Below are 14187 nucleotides of genomic sequence, written 5' to 3'. Positions count from 1 at the left end.
GCTGAAGAAGGAGTCCTATCGGGTCCTTTTGGCTCATAGGACTCCGGAGGCAGTGGACAGGTACCGACAGGCCAAGCGGTGTGCAGCTTCAGCGGTCGCGGAGGCAAAAACTCGGACATGGGAAGAGTTCGGGGAAGCCATGGAAAACGACTTCCGGACGGCTTCGAAGCGATTCTGGACCACCGTCCGCCGCCTCAGGAAGGGGAAGCAGTGCACTATCAACACCGTGTATGGTGCGGATGGTGTTCTGCTGACCTCGACTGCGGATGTTGTGGATAGGTGGAAGGAATACTTTGAAGACCTCCTCAATCCCACCAACACGTCTTCCTATGAGGAAGCAGTGCCTGGGGAATCAGTGGTGGACTCTCCTATTTCTGGGGCTGAGGTCGCTGAGGTAGTTAAAAAGCTCCTCGGTGGCAAGGCCCCAGGGGTGGATGAGATCCGCCCGGAGTTCCTTAAGGCTCTGGATGCTGTGGGGCTGTCTTGGTTGACAAGACTTTGCAGCATCGCGTGGACATCGGGGGCGGTACCTCTGGATTGGCAGACCGGGGTGGTGGTTCCTCTCTTTAAGAAGGGGGACCGGAGGGTGTGTTCCAACTATCGTGGGATCACACTCCTCAGCCTTCCCGGTAAGGTTTATTCAGGTGTACTGGAGAGGAGGCTACGTCGGATAGTCGAACCTCGGATTCAGGAGGAAAAGTGTGGTTTTCGTCCTGGTCGTGGAACTGTGGACCAGCTCTATACTCTCGGCAGGGTTCTTGAGGGTGCATGGGAGTTTGCCCAACCAGTCTATATGTGCTTTGTGGACTTGGAGAAGGCATTCGACCGTGTCCCTCGGGAAGTCCTGTGGGGAGTGCTCAGAGAGTATGGGGTATCGGACTGTCTTATTGTGGCGGTCCGTTCCCTGTACGATCAGTGCCAGAGCTTGGTCCGCATTGCCGGCAGTAAGTCGAACACATTTCCAGTGAGGGTTGGACTCCGCCAAGGCTGTCCTTTGTCACCGATTCTGTTCATAACTTTTATGGACAGAATTTCTAGGCGCAGTCAAGGCGTTGAGGGGTTCCGGTTTGGTAACCGCAGGATTAGGTCTCTGCTTTTTGCAGATGATGTGGTCCTGATGGCTTCATCTGACCGGGATCTTCAGCTCTCGCTGGATCGGTTCGCAGCCGAGTGTGAAGCGACCGGAATGAGAATCAGCACCTCCAAGTCCGAGTCCATGGTTCTCGCCCGGAAAAGGGTGGAGTGCCATCTCCGGGTTGGGGAGGAGACCCTGCCCCAAGTGGAGGAGTTCAAGTACCTAGGAGTCTTGTTCACGAGTGAGGGAAGAGTGGATCGTGAGATCGACAGGCGGATCGGTGCGGCGTCTTCAGTAATGCGGACGTTGTACCGATCCGTTGTGGTGAAGAAGGAGCTGAGCCGGAAGGCAAAGCTCTCAATTTACCAGTCGATCTACGTTCCCATCCTCACCTATGGTCATGAGCTTTGGGTCATGACCGAAAGGATAAGATCACGGGTACAAGCGGCCGAAATGAGTTTCCTCCGCCGTGTGGCGGGGCTCTCCCTTAGAGATAGGGTGAGAAGCTCTGCCATCCGGGAGGGACTCAAAGTAAAGCCGCTGCTCCTTCACATCGAGAGGAGCCAGATGAGGTGGTTCGGGCATCTGGTCAGGATGCCACCCGAACGCCTCCCTAGGGAGGTGTTTAGGGCACGTCCAACCGGTAGGAGGCCACGGGGAAGACCCAGGACACGTTGGGAAGACTATGTCTCCCGGCTGGCCTGGGAACGCCTCGGGATCCCCCGGGAAGAGCTAGACGAAGTGGCTGGGGAGAGGGAAGTCTGGGTTTCCCTGCTTAGGCTGTTGCCCCCGCGACCCGACCTCGGATAAGCGGAAGATGATGGATGGATGGATGGATGGATATATTATATATATGATATATAATATATGTAGAATATAAATATATTCTACATATATTCTACATTTAAGTGCAGTCAAGGAACATATGCATTATACAGTCTGATGGCTGTCGGTATGAAGGACCTCCTGTGTCGTTCCGTGTTACATTTTGGGAGTCTGAGCCTTCATCTGAACGTGCTCATTCTCTCCGTAAGGTCCGAGTGTAGTGGGTGGGAGGTGTTGACCATAATGACTAGGAGTTTTGCAAGACTTCTCCTCTCTGACACCACCGCCAGAGAGTCTAGCTCTACTCCCACCACGTTACTGGCCTTCTCTACCAACTTGTCCAGTCTGTATGTGTCCCTCGCTCTCAGCCCGCTGCCCCAGCAAGCCACAACGCACAAGAAGGCGCCCGCCACCACCAACTCGTAGAACATCTTCAACATCTTTGTACAGACGTTGAAGGATCCTAGCCTTTTGAGGAATTAGAGGCGACTCTGTCCTTCTTGTAGAGGGCCTCAGCGTGTTTTGACCCATTCAGCTTGTTGTCGATGTGTACTCCGAGGTATTTATAATCCTCAACCATGTCCACATCGACCCCCCTGATGGAAACAGGGGTCGCCGGAGTACTCCTCCTCCTTCCCAGGTCCACAACTAGCTCTTTGGTCTTCGTCACATTGAGCTGGAGGTGGTTCTTTCCACACCATGTGACAAAGTCCTCCACCAGTGCCCTGTATTCCTTGGCATCACCATCCTCAATACACCCCACTATCGCAGAGTCATCAGAAAACTTCTGAAGGTGGCAGGACTCTGACTGATAGTGGAAATCGGTGGTGTAAATGGTGAAGAGGAAGGGGGAGAGGACTGTACCCTGCGGGGCGCCAGTGTTGCTGACCAGCCTGTCAGACACACAGTCCTGCAGTCGAACGTACTGTGGTCTGTCAGTCAGGTAATCTCTAACCCAGGACATCAAAAGGGCCTCCACCTGCATCTTCTCCAACTTCACACCCAGTAGCCCAGGCCGTATGGTGTCAAAAGCACTGTAAAAGTCAAAAAACATGACCCTCACACTGCTCGCAGGCTTGTCCAGGTGGGTGTGGGCTCACATCTGTGTCCTCCACTCCCAGTCGTGGCTTGTAGGCGAATTGGAGTGGGTCCAGGTGGGGCTTGACTGTAAGGCGGAGTTGTTCCAGGACCAACCTCTCCATGGTCTTCATGATATGAGAGGTTAGCGCCACCGGCCTGTAGTCGTTTGACGTGCTGGGTCGCGTGCACTTCGGGACGGGGACCACGCATGAGGTTGATACACCTTAGGCAGGAATTACAGACTCAAGTATTTTTGAATGTGATGCCACATGCTGGGCACATCTATCTTTGGACAGTTTCGTCCATTCCCCTTTTCAGCACATCTCAAACTCCATCATGTTGGACAGAAAAAGTCAGTGTGTAGCCATTTCCAGATCTCTCTAGAGCAGGGGTGTCAAACTCATTTTCGATCGGGGGCCACATGGAGAAAAATCTACTCCCAAGTGGGCCGGACTGGTAAAATCACGGCACGATAACTTAAAAATAAAGACAACTTCAGATTGTTTTCTTTGTTTAAAAATAGAACAAAGACATTCTGAAAATGTACAAATAATAATGTTGTTGGGGTTTTTTTACACTTGTTGCGGTTAGTAGTAATGATTGATTGAAACTTTTATTAGTAGATTGCACAGTACACTACATAATCCGTACAATTGACCACTAAATGGTAACACCCAAATAAGTTTTTCAACTTGTTTAAGTCGGGGTCCACGTTAATCAAGTCATGGTTTTCTATCTTTAGTTGTCGTTATTTATACTTTCTGAAAAAATTACGTGATAATGTTCATCAGTTAACTCATTGGAGTTCTTTTCAATCTATCAAGATAAAAAATGTATTATCAAAACCAAATAAGATGATGTTATTTATGTAGTTTGCTCTATTTCCTTGACTGGTGCACTAACATCAAGTGGTTTATTTTTTTTTTTTTACATATGTAGCATCATTTACAAAGATACAAAGAATTGCTATTGTGACATCTAGTGGACACATTTAGAAAAGCAGTTTCTTTCATTCACAAATTTCGGCTCGATTTTATACTTTGCAAAATCATCCCGCGGGCCGGATAAAACCTATTGGTGGGCCTGATCCGGCCCGCGGGCCGCACGTTTGACACCCCGTCTCTAGAGGATTTCAGTTTTGGCTCTGGCTAGACATGTATAGAGTTGTCCTGAAGTCATTCCTTTAAAATTGTGGCTTGCTTAGGGTCATTGTCTTGCTGAAAGATAAACCGTCACCTCAGCCTGAGATCAAGAGCGCTCTGGACCAAGTTTTCATCCAGGATGTCTCTGTGCATTGCTGCATTCATCTTTCCCTCTACCCTGAATAGTCGAAACACCCCCAGAGCATGTTGCTGCCCCCACCATGCTTCATTGATGATGAGCTGTGCCTAGTTTCCTCCAAACATGACGCCAGGCCTTCACGCCAAAGACGTTAATCGTTGTCTCATCAGACCAGAGAATTTTGATTCCCATAGTTTGAGTGTCCTTCAACTGCATTTTGGCAAACTTTTTCTAAGAAATGGCTTCCTTCTGGCCCTGTACGATACAGGCCTGATTGGTGGATTGCAGAGAAGATGGTTGTCCTTCTGGAAAGTTCTCCTCTCTCCACTAAGAAATGTTGACAGAGTGACCATCGGGTTCTTCGTCACCTCCCTGACTAGGTCCCTTCTCCCCAATAACTGAGTTTCGAGGGCCGGCCAGCTCTAAGAAGAGTCCTGGTGGTTCCATACTTCTTCTATTAACGGATGATTGAGGCCACTGTATCATAAGGACCGCTGAGACAATCCTGTCTCAGAGGTCGACAGACAATTCCGTTGACGTCATGCTTGGCTTGTGTTCTGCTTTGCACATGCCTTTCCAAACCATGTACAACCAACTGAATTTACCACAGGTGGACTCCAGTTAATCTGCAGGAACATCTCAATGATGATCTACTTTTGAGCTTCATGTCAAAGGCTGTGAATACATAGATGTGATATTTTTATTTTTATTAAATTTGACAAAATGTAAAAAAAAAAAAAACATGTCATATTGTCGTTATGGGGTATTGTGTGTAGAATTTTGAGAACAAAAAAAATTCATTCCATTTTTGAATAAGGATGTAAGTGTTTCCATCTATGGCCCACGGGCCAAGTGCGGCACACCAACGTCTTCAATTTGGCCCGCGAAACAACATGAGTTCAATAAAGAATCTCACCTACAAGGAGATTGCATTCATTTTAATTGTCTGATAATGCTGATGTTGCCATAATGTCACTCTATGGTGGACACCGTGAAAAATACAAGTAAATTAACATGAATTATGCTCTGTATGACTGTATGTGCAGCATTTACTTATATGGTCCAATGCAAACAACCTTCCCTATTCATGGTGAGGGGAAAAAATCCAACCAACACAAAATGTCAACAGACATGATCACACATAACACAATCTGCTCAATGAACTTTGTGGGGATGATACAAAACGTCCAAGCACAATAAAAAGTGAATAAAAAAAATACACCCATTTAGATCCATTATGAGTCACGATGGAAAACATTCAAAACATTCATTTTTGGCGTATTTTAGCTGTTTGATACTTCTGATTAATTACAAAACTTTAAGGGGGTCGTCACGAAAGTAAACAAGGTAAGAGTCGAACCTTCACATACTTTTAGAATCCAATTATATGAATTATACATCCATTATATTAATATGATATGTACACATACAAGAATACACACAAACATATATACATACATACATATATATATACAATATATATGCATATAAATATATACACACATACACATATCTAATATATATACATATATATACACATATATATATATAAACATAAACAAATATGCATACACATATACATATACATACACAATACATAAATATATACATATACACGTATATATGTATTAATGTATACAAATACACATATATACACATATACATAAATATATACATAACACATATACACACATTATAAATATAAATACACACACATTATATATACATAGATATACATACACGTATATCATATATACAAACCCCGTTTCCATATTAGTTGGGAAATTGTGTTAGAGGTAAATATAAACGGAATACTATGATTTGCTAATAATGTTTAACCCATATTCAGTTAAATATGCTACAAATACAACATATTTGATGTTCAAACTGACACACATTTTTTTTTTTTTGCAAATAATCATTAACTTTTGAATTTGATGCCAGCAACACCTGACAAAGAAGTTGGGAAATGTGGCAATAAATACTGATAAAGTTGAGAAATACTCATCAAACACTTATTTGGAACATCCCACAGGTGTGCAGGCTAATTGGGAACGGGTGGGTGCCATAATTGGGTATAAAAGCAGCTTCCATGAAATGCTAAATAGTTCAAAAACAAGAATGAGGCGAGGGTCACCAATTTGTAAGCAAATTGTCTAACAGTTTTAGAACAACATTTGTCAACGAGCTATTGCAAGGAATTTAGGGATTTTACCATCTACGGTCCACAAAATCATCAAAAGGTTCAGAGAATCTGGAGAAATCACTGCACGTAAGCGATGATATTTCAGACCTTTAATCCGTCAGGCGGTACTGCATCAAAAACTGACATCAGTGTGTAAAGTATATCACCACATGGGCTCAGGAACACTTCATAAAACCACTGTCAGTAACTACAGTTGGTCGCTACATCTTTAAGTGCAAGTTAAAACTCTACTAGGCAAAGCTAAACACATTTATCAACAACACCCAGGAACGCCGCTGGCTTCGCAGGGCCCGAGCTCACCTAAGATGGACTGATGCAAAGTGGAAAGGTGTTCTATGGTCTGACGAGTTCACATCTAAAATTATATTTGGAAACTGTGGACGTGGTGTCCTCCGGAACAAAGAGGAATATAACCATCCGGATTGTTACAGGCGCCAAGTTGAAAAGCCAGCATCTGTGAAGGTATGGGGTGCATTAGTGCCCAAGGCATGGGTAATTTACACATCTGTGAAGGCACCATTAATGCTGAATGGTCCATACAGGTTTTGGAGCAACATATGTTGTCATCCAAGCAACATTATCATGGATGCCCCTGCTTATTTCAGCAAGACAATGCCAAGCCACGTGTTACAACAGCGTGGTTTCATAGTAAAAGAGTGTGGGCACTTTCCTGGCCCGGCTGCAGTCCAGACCTGTCTCCCATTGAAAATGTGTGGCGCATTATGAAGCGTAAAATACAACAGCGGAGACCCCGGACTGTTTAACGACTAAAACTCTACATAAAACAAGAATGTGAAAGAATACCACTTTCAAAGCTTCAACAGTTTGTTTCCCCGTTTCCCAAAACATTTATTGAGTGTTTTTAAAAGAAAAGGTGATGTAACACAGTGGTGAACATGCCCTTTCCCAACTACTTTGGCATGTGTTGCAGCCAAGAAATTCTAAGTTAATCATTATTTGCAAAAAAAAATAAAGTTTATGAGTTTGAACATCAAATATCTTGTCTTCTTAGTGCATTCAACTGAATATGGATTGAAAAGGATTTGCAAATCATTATATTCCGTTTATATTTACATCCAACACAATGTCCCAACTCATATGGAAACGGGGTTTGCAGCCGACTGCATGGCCCCCAAAGTTTGGACACCCCTGCTGTAACGTACATACATGTGATTTTTTTTTTTTTTATGAATTTGCCAACATTTCAAAAAACACATTTTTACATTGTTGTTACAGGGTATTGTGTGTAGAAATTTGAGAACAAAAATGAATGTATTCATTTTGGAATAAGGCTGTAACGTAAAAAAAAGTGGAAAAAGTGAAGCACTGTGAATACATATACACGTGATTTTTTTATTTTTGATAAATTTGCCAAACATACAAAAAACAAATTGGAACATTGTCGTTATGGTGTATTCTGTGTGGAATTTTGAGAACAAAAATAAATGTATTCAATTTTGTAATAAGGCTGTAATGTCACAAAATGTGGAAAAAGTGAAGCGCTGTGAATACGTACACAGGGGATTTTTTTATTTGTAATACATTTTCAAAAATTTCTAAAAATAAATTTTCACATTGTCGTTATGAAATATCATGTGTAGAATTTTGAAAAACTAAATTAATTACTTCCATTTTTGAATAAGGCTTTAACGTAACAAAGTAGGGAACAAGTAAAACGCTGTGAATATGTACATACATGTGAATTTTTTTATTTGTAATACATTTGCTAAAATTTCTAAAAAATAATTTTCACATTGTCGTTATGGGGTATTGTGTGTAGAATTTGGAGAACAAAAATGAATGTATTCCATTTTGGAATAAAGCTGTAACGTGACAAAATGTGGACACAATGAAACTGTCTGAATACGTACGTACATGTGATTTTTTTATTTGTAGTAAATTTGCAAAAATTTCTAAAAACATATTTTCACATTGTCGTTATGAAGTATTGTGTGTAGAATTCTGAGAACAAAAATTAATGTATTCCATTCTGGAATAAGGCTGTAATGTAACAAATTGTGGACAAAATGAAGATTTGTGAATACATACATACATGGGATTGTGTTATTTGTAATACATTTTTAAACATTTCTAAAACCATATTTTCACATTTTCATTATGGGGTATTGTGTGTAGGATTTTGAGAACAACAATGAATTTATTCAATTTTGGAATAAGGCTGTAACGTAAGAAAATGTGAAAAAAGTGAAGCGCTGTGAATACGTACATACATGAGATTTTTTTTTTTGTAATAAATTTGCCAAAATTTCTCAAAACTATTTTTCACATTTTTGTTAAGGGATATTGTGTGTAGAATTTTGAGAACAAAAATGAATGTATTCAATTTCGTAATGAGGCTGTAACGTAACAAAATGTGAAAAAAGTGAAGCGCTGTTAATACGTACATACATGTGATTTTTTTATTTGCAATAAATTTGCAAACATTTCTAAAAACAAATGTTCACCTTGGCTTTTTGAGTTATTGTGTGTAAAATGTTGTGAACAAAAATGTATTTATTTAATTTTGGAATAAGGGTGTAACGTAAGACAATGTGGGAAAAGTGAAGTGCTGTGAATTCGTAAATACATGTTTTTTTTTTTATTTCATTAAATTTGCCAAGATTTCTAAAAACAAATTTTCACATGTGTAGAATTTTGAGAACAAAAATGAATTTCTTCCATTTTGGAATAAGGCTGTAAATTTTTGTGAATACGTACATACATGTGATTTTTTTATTTGTAATATATTTTCCAAAACTTCTTTAAACAAATATTCACATTGTGGTTATTGGGTATTGTGTGTAGAATTTGGAGAACAACAATTAATGTATTCCATTTTGAAATAAGGCTGTAACGTAAAACATGCGGAAAAAGTGAAGCTCTGCGAATGCGTCCCGGATCTGCTGAAGACAGGCTGACCCTTGCTTCTTCTGGCCCAAAAAAACAAGATACTGAGCTCGGTTCTGAGAAGACGCTGCCGACACGTCTCCCAAACATAATTAATCACCAAAAGCTGCAGCAAAAACATTACAAAGACGATGACAGGCAGGGGTTGAGGAGCGGCAAGGAGAAGGAGGTTGCATCTGAAGCTAAGAATAGCGCTGGTTGTGTGTGTACATATACATGTGTTGCATGTGTGTGTGTGTGTGCGTGTGTGGTATTGTGCATACGTGCACGCTTATCCTCCCCCTTGAGGGTATCACGTAGGCTCCTGGGGGTCTGTTTAAGAGCAGAGAGCCACAAGTCATCAGCAGCCAGGTCAGATTAGCTTGCTGTCGTTGGCTTTTGTGCTGATAAACACAGCAGTGAGTGGCACTTCCCAACCCGGTCATCCCACACTTGTCAGCCCTCCACCGGGCAGATAGGCTGTGGCAGTTGAGTAAGAGATAAAGGCAACGCGCATGTTTTTTACTTGAAGGATTTTTGCCACCGATGAGGGTTGCAGATGGAAGGAAGAGCCTGTGGACTAAGAAAAAGGGGGGAATGGACTGGCACATTAGCCGGCGTCTCCCCGTCAGAGGCTTTAATGGGAAGAGACAGGAGATGTTCGGGTTGTGGGGGTGTGCACGGGAGCAAGGGTCCTCAGGAGGATGACACAACTGTCCAGACCGATTTGTATTCACACTCTTTGTCCCTTCTCCCTATTGTCTGACATCATGTCCAGTTCCAGGTGCGTCACAATGTGCTGTACATCCATATATGGACAGTATCGCTACCGAGGGCGGTATCGGATCGATACCAGTGTGATTATATGGATATTTTACAATTCTACACATATTGTGACAAATAATCTTAATGGCCATATTACAGTGGGGCATATTTAGTCAGCCACCGATTGTGCAAGTTCTCCCACTTAAAATGATGACAGAGGTCTGTAATTTTCGTCATAGGTACACTTCATCTGTGAGAGACAGAATGTGAAAAAAAATCGAGGAATTCCCATTGTAGGAATTTTAAAGAATGTATTTACAAATTATGGTGGAAAATAAGTATTTGGTCAACCATTCAAAGCTCTCACTGATGGAAGGAGGTTTTGGCTCAAAATCTCACGATACATGGCCCCATTCATTCTTTCCTTAACACGGATCAATCGTCCTGTCCCCTTAGCAGAAAAAAAGCCCCAAAACATGATGTTTACACCCCCATGATTCGCAGTAGTTTGGTGTTCTTGGGATGCAACTCGAATTCTTCTTCCTCCAAACACGACGAGTTGAGTTTATACCAAAATGGATACATGGATGACACAGCAGAGGATTGGGAGAATGCCATGTGGTCAGATGAAACCAAAATAAAACGTTTTGGTATAAACTCAACTCATCGTGTTTGGAGGAAGAACAATACTGAGTTGCATCCCAAGAACACCAAACCTACTGTGAAGCATGGAGTTGGAAACATCCTGCTTTGGGGCTGTTTTTCTGCTAAGGGGACAGGACGATTGATCCGTGTTAAGGAAAGAATGAATGGGGCCATGTATCGTGAGATTTTGAGGCAAAACCTCCTTCCATCAGTGAGAGCTTTGAATGGTTGACCAAATACTTATTTTCCACCATAATTTACTTATAAATTCTTTAAAATTCCTACAAAGTGAATTCCTGGATTTGTTTTCACATTCTGTCTCTCACAGTCGAAGTGTACCTATGATGAAAATTACAGACCTCTGTCATCATTTTAAGTGGGAGAAAATGCACAATCGGTGGCTGAATAAATACTTTTTTGCCCCACTGTATATTTACATCAATAATGTCGAATGCTTAATTTTTAAAATCAGATTAATCACACTTTTGTATTTTGAGTGGGGCTGTCTGACTAAAGTTCATAATAAGTCTGATTTTTGGCTCTCGTCGACAAACACTCAAATTCATGTTTTGTTTTTTGTTTTTTGTTTTTTAAAGGGCCTTAATATACAAAACCAAATGTCCTTATCTGTTGGTACCGGTTTTTGTGTATTTGGGATCCCCGTAGGTCCCCAGAATGTAAAATCATGGCCTAGATCAGGTGTGTCCGAACTTTTTGAAAATGGGTGCCACATTGGGCAAAAAAAATAATCCTAGGGTACATTAAAATATGTTTCTTATTGCAAGTTTGTCCTTAAATAAAATAGTGAACATACAAGACAACTTGTCGTTTAGTATTAAACAAACAAAGGCTCCTAATTTAGTCTGCTGACATATGCAGAAACATATTGAGTTATTTATCAATCTATTATTTTGTCAACATTATTAAGGACAAGTGGTAAAAAAATAATTATTGATATACTTGTTCATTCACTGTTAATATCTGCTAACTTTCTCTCTCAACATGTTCGATCTCCACTTCTGTTAAAATTTAATAATCACTTATTATTCTGTTGTTTGATACTTTACATTAGTTTTGGATGATACCACGGATTTGGGTATCAATCCGATACCAAGTAATTCCAGGATCATACATTGATCATATTCAAACTCCTCATGTGTCCAGGGACATATTTCCTGAGTTTATAAATATAATGTACATTTGAAAAAAAACAAAAGAAGATGTTGTGATGTCAAAAAATATGGGCTTAATCATAGTAGTATCGAATAAATACGCTCCTGTACTTGGTATCATTACAGTGGATGTTAAGTGTAGATCCACCAATGGCGTTTGTTTACATACAGTACTTTTCAGAGGCGGTATAGTACCGAAAATTGTTCATTAGCATCGCAGTACTTTACTAATATTGGTATACCGTCTGCTGTAGTGTGTAATTTCTATTACATTAATATAATTGGATAATAAGAATGTGTGGAATTTCGACTCTTATCCTTGTTTACATCTGTGACGACAATCTAAAAGTTTTATAATCAATCAGAAATATCAAGCAGCTAAAATGTGCCCAACATGGATAAGTGTGGAGAGAGTGTTTTATATTTTTCTCATCATGCACGCTAATGGATTTAAATGTGTATAATTCTGAATTTTTTAAAAGTTGTTTGGAATATGTCATAATATCCCCAGCGTTCATTGAGCAGGCTGTGATATGTGTGTTGACCTTTATGGTAGTCAAATTTTTTTTGTTGCACCATGACAAGGGAAGGTTGTTTGGATTGTGTCATATAAGTAAATGCTGTGATTTACTACCTTAAAGTTAATTCAAGGGTCAATGAGTAGATTAACTCACAATGTACACTCAATGGCAGCAAAACTGTAGTATCCAGACACCCTCTGGTAATCAAGGCTATTTTTTTTAAAAGCCTGCCGCAGTGCGAAGTTTTATTTATTTGTGATGCATTTTGCTTTAGTTATGTCAGCGTTTCTGCCATTTTTATTCAGTTCTCATCCAAAGTTGTTTTTCTTTTTTTCTTGTTGTCTAAAATTCCCGGCTGTCGCCATTTCTAATGAAAAAGTAGCGTACAGTTTCAAATTTTACCCGTCAGTAGACTCCATCTGGAAGCGCTAAAACTTTCAACATGACTGACGGTGTGTAGACGCAGTTAAAGGAGGACTTTGGCACATAAATCAGACATTCGACAAAACGGCGCATTTTGCAGTGACAGCCAGGAAGCGTTTTGAAGTTGTTTTTAAAACATAATCAATGCAAAATGTTGACTAAAGAACCACAATTACACGTTATGTCGACCACAGGCAAGTGTTTTAAATGTCTAAAGAAAAATCATAACATGACCCCTTTAAAGCCCTCCTTGCTTCCTGAGTTTAATAACAAAAACATAAGAATTTTTGATAATACAAATATTGATCTAAACAATGTAGTATCGACCATGATACTATAGCTGATACAATTCTTGGTATCATTACGATATTTGTATCCATCTGCCCACATCAGTTTGTATTCAAGTGCTCTAGCTTAACCATTGAGGTTAGCATATCCTCTTACAGTGTGTAATGTAGCATTTTTAGCTATTTCTCGTCCTCAAACGATAACAATACTTGTAAGTAATGTAGTTTATCTGCAGAAGATTAGGGACCTAGAATTGACTTATCGCTGCGGAGGGAAATTAGCCGCTTTCATTTATAATGTGTATCACCTAGTGTTGTCCCGATACCAATATTTTGGTACAGGTATGAAATTATTTTGATACTTTTCTAAAAATTGCATTTTTGTCTTTATTTTAACAAAAAAATCGTACAGCACATTAAACATATGTTTCTTATTACAAGTTTGTTCTTAAATAAAATAGTGAACATACTAGACAACTTGTCTTTCAGTAGTAAGTAAACAAACAAAGGCTCCAAATTTAGTCTGCTGACGTATGCAGTAATATATTGTGTCATTTTCCATTCTATTATTTTGTCAAAATTAAGGACAAGTGGTAGAAAATGAATGATAAATCTTCTTATTCATTTACTGTTAATATCTGCTTATTTTCTCTTTTAACGTGTTCTATTTGCACTTCTGTTAAAATGTAATAATTGTTTATTTTTACGTTGTCTGGATGCTTTACACTAGTTTTGGATGATATCACAAATTTTTGGTATCAATCCATTACCAAGTCGTTACAGGATCATACAAAGTCCTCATGTGTCCAGGGGGAAATTCAGATGTGAAAATTTGATCTGCAGTGTTGTTTTTAAATGATCATAAGTCTTGAACTGTAGAAAGTATTTCAATGGTTGGAATCTGCGCTTTTGAGTGTTATAGGAGTTTTACGGTCATCTGTCACAGCAGCTCAGACAAGAAACAAAGATTAAAATGGACCCCAATTTAAACTAGTTGAAAAACTATTTTGGGTGTTACCAC

The sequence above is a fragment of the Nerophis ophidion genome, linkage group LG07, assembly GCF_033978795.1.
Source record: "Nerophis ophidion isolate RoL-2023_Sa linkage group LG07, RoL_Noph_v1.0, whole genome shotgun sequence".
In the NCBI taxonomy this organism is placed as follows: Eukaryota; Metazoa; Chordata; class Actinopteri; order Syngnathiformes; family Syngnathidae; genus Nerophis; species Nerophis ophidion.
This window is presented reverse-complemented; position numbering follows the sequence as displayed.